General features: G+C 51.1%; 1 pseudogene; it reads right to left on the minus strand.

The window, feature by feature from the left end:
* Nucleotides 1-799: 799 nt before the first annotated feature.
* On the minus strand, nucleotides 800-3537 carry LOC102843939 (annotated as a pseudogene).
* Between the last annotated feature and the right edge of the window lie 301 nt (nucleotides 3538-3838).

Genomic DNA, 3838 nt, shown 5'->3' on the forward strand with positions numbered 1-3838 from the left:
AAATTTTTTTTTCCTTTGACTTTGGTTTATTTAAAAAAAAAGCAAAAAAAAAAAAACCAAACCAAAACACCCACCTTTATATATAAAGTTAAACTGAAACCACAGATTATGGAAAGAGGTGAGAATTATAGGGGGAGAGGCTGGGCCAGAGCCAATACCACATTCTGAACACAGGGAATCAGGGGGGGAAAGAGGTGCTGGTTTCTTCTGGCAAGTCTAGGGTGGCTAGAACAGTGTCCTGTTGGCAAATAGCCCAACACCGAGACCTTTCTAGCACTGATTCCATTCCAGTGGTGACCAAGTTAGGCCTTCCGTCGAGAACCTGCTCCTGTAATCTAGCCGGATCTGTGCCATCAGATTATGGGGATCTTCATAACCTCAGTTAGACTTCTTGTCTGTTTCTTTAGTTTATAGGTGTTAGGCCTTGTCACATACTTGAAAAGCCTTCCTCCCCTTTTATTCTAAACTGAAAGAGGACAGGAGAAAGTCTGCACAAGCCTAAAAGGGCCCCAGGAGAAATTCCACGGTGGAGGGCAAAATGACATTCTAGGGGTGGAAAAGATGTTTTATTTAGTAGTAACTGGAACCAGGGTTCCTCGATGATCTGTCCCACACAGCACATAGAGACCCCACCCTGATAGCTTCATTTCCCTTAAAAGAGGCTGAGGCACAGGGGTCAGCCTCCCCCTGCCTATGGCTCCTAGGTCCTGCTCCAGCAGCTTTCTGGTACCAAAAGGGCTCTATCTTCCTCAGGCTCCATTGCTGACTTCACAGCATGGCAGTTCCTGTTCAAGGCCCCTCAGTTGGTAGGTGCTGGCTCCTCTTTCTCTACCCAGCTATCAGCCTTTTCAACCATGCGCTGCACCTCAAGTTGTAAGGGGGTCAGGCGCCTTCGGAAGTCCTGTAGCAGCCGCTGAAGCTGGTTCTTCTGTCTTTCAGCTGTCTGGGCTGTCTCCTCAGCTTCAGTCAACCGTGTTCGCAGCTCCTGCATTTCTGCTGCCAGTGTTTATTCGTTACTTCAGTGGCTGAAAATTGGTTATGGCTCTCCTCCAGCTTCAGTTCCAGTGTGTGAATCTTGTTCTCCAGGTAGAGCCGCCCACTGTCCTGCTGCTCTGCACGCTGCAGCAGGTTCCCCACATTGATCAGGCTGCCGTTGTGGGACATCAGGCCTTTATGTTCCACAGAGGCAACACTTGGCTTTGCGCTTTTCCCAGAAGGAGGAGGTAGCAGATCAAGATTTCCAAAGAGCACCTCCTCAGGAAGTCCACTATCCACACCTTCCTGGCGGCTATACTGATGGCTCCAGTACTGGCAAATGTTTTGGGACACGGCCCTGCTGACCAGCTCTTTGGTCTGCTCTGCACTGAGCCGGAGTCCAAGGGTAAGTAGGATCCTTTCCAAGTCTCTCCGGTGCAAATAGCCACACCAGTTGGCATCAAAGAACACAAAAGCAAGAAGACAATCCAAGGGGAGAACAGTGGAGTGATCCAGCTCCTTCAGCATGTCTTGAAGGGACATCTCTGACTGGTTTGAAGCAACGGACCGTACTTCTGAATCCTCCAGTTTTGATCCTGCAAATTCCTCTTCTCCATCATCCCTCAGAAGTAATAATTCTGGGTCAAGAGCCATCTCACAGAGGCCCTCAGATGCTTCACCCCGGGGTTTCTCTTCTTCCTCTCCCCCAGAAGATGCAGGTTTGGGCAAAATTCCATCTTCTTTCGGGGGGTGTCTGGCTCAGCAGTTGCTCTCTCATTCTGAACTTCATCCTTCGCCTCCTTGCATAACTCCTCTTTGACCACTTCTTCCTCCTTGGCTGCTTCCTCTTTGGCTGCCTCCTCCTTCTCAGGTTCAGGTGGAGTCACGACCTTTTCAGGAAGGCTCAGGAGTGCCTTATAAATCCGATAACCAAAATCTCTCTGCAGCATCTCCAGAAACAGCTCAGCTAATATCATAACCTCAAACAAGATCCTTTCTTTTGGCCTCCGATCCTCCACGATACTATGGAGAGAGAGGTTCATACAGCCAGAACGTGCAATGACAGCAGGTTCTAGAGGAGGTGGAGGGGCCTCTGGGAGATCAGTGTCCATTTCCTGCTGTGCAGTGACCTCTGGATTCTCTGCGTTCTGTTTAGGGGTGTCTGCTGTTTGTTCTGATGCATCCATTGCCTGCTCAGAAGACTCAGTTTCCACTGGCGCCTCCTGAGAAGGCACAGCCACCTCTGCAGCTTTCTGCTGGCACAGGGCCTCCCACTCTTCCAGAATAGGCATGATAGTCCAGACCTCTGGCAGGTACACCACCACTGTCTGGAGCCGCCGTGGGGGTCCTGGCTGTAGGTACTGAAACTCAGTGAAGCGCCACCACTTAGTGCAGCTGCTCAAGTCAATGCCGGTCTGAGCTTGCGCGCAGCGGATGGCAGTGTGTACTAGCACCTGCGGGTCGGCCTTGGGGTCAAGGCCATCCAAAGAAGGAGACCACTCACCCCCAACCAGCACTGCCTCTTCAGCTTTACGGCCCAGCAAAAACTTAATCTGCTTGGCTCAGCCATGTCATCTGCAAACAATGTGCAACACCGATACAATTCCTCCAATCCCAGGGAAGACAACAAAAGAACCTTTAACTGTATGCAGAATCACTGTCTACAGGGATGGGCTCAGCACCAGGGTCTGGAGCTGCCTGTTTCTCAGAAGATACCTGGATGCGGCTTGGATGATGAAGGGAAAAGGGCTGGCTCAGAGGGAAGGCTGACAGCCAACTCAGATGAACGGCCAGAAAATCAGAGGGAACCAGGAGGCTGCGGTAACGGCGATGGAGTTCTAAGAAGTCACAGATGGGGCTGTCCACAGTATAAGGAGTAAGATGGACCCGGTAAGGAGGCAAGTCATGCCTTGGTTTCTTAGCACCCCAAGGCTCTGCACCAGCACGCTGTTTGCGCTTCTTGGAGTCATAGTCATCACTTCTGCCCTGATCCAATCGTCCATGAGGACCTCGAGCAGGAAATCTGTTCAGGTGGCTCAGATGAAGTGTGTGGGATGTTTGGAAAAGACTCAGGGGCTTCTGAGGAAAGAGTGGGGGAATTCGGTGTGGCTGGAAGATCAACTGAGGCTGAGCTCCCAGGATCCCTTGCTTCTGACCTAAGGCTGCCACATGCAGAAGAGGAGGTGCTGGTGACTTCAGTAGAGGCTGGTTGGAGAGTGTTTGCACCTTGACAGCATTGCAGGGCACTGTCTGGCCTGGGTTGTATGCAGCCTTCACCAGCACCTTTTCACCCAGCTGGGGCAGCCGGCCCTTCACCACACTTAGCTGAAAAAAGACTTCTTCATCCTCTACCCCAAAGTAGTCGTGCAAGCTGGTAACAATGCCAGTGAATACCCACTGCTTCTCCCCACCCTGAAGGTGCCTGGCATTTTGGGACAGGTCTGTGGCAACAGGGGGAGTGAGCAAACCAGGAGGAGGACCCAGGAGAGATGTCAATACTGCACCTGAGAAGTTGCGGCCAACGGGAAGGGGACTGGTCTGCTGGCGCTTAAACTGGGACATTAGGAAGGCAGTTCTTTTTCAGTATCTTGGGAAAAACCTGCGGGCCAGGGCCGCAACCCCGGGGGACAAAGACACCCGGAACCACCACAATCGCTGCTGCTGCTGCCGCCGCCGGAAGCGCAAATTGTTTTTTTTTTAGCTTGTTTTCTTCGAGACATTGATCTAAACTTGATCTGAAGACAATTTCTCTGAATTTCTAACTCAAGGAAAAGGTCAGTTCAGAGCCTGTGAGAGCAGTCTTTTGTAGGTAAGTCAGATCCAGGTGCTCTGGATTAAAGGCAGGTTGATTGAATGACTGGTC

Source organism: Elephantulus edwardii, unplaced genomic scaffold (genome assembly GCF_000299155.1).
Source record: "Elephantulus edwardii isolate Elephantulus edwardi_28Jun2011 unplaced genomic scaffold, EleEdw1.0 scaffold00423, whole genome shotgun sequence".
NCBI classification, from domain to species: Eukaryota; Metazoa; Chordata; class Mammalia; order Macroscelidea; family Macroscelididae; genus Elephantulus; species Elephantulus edwardii.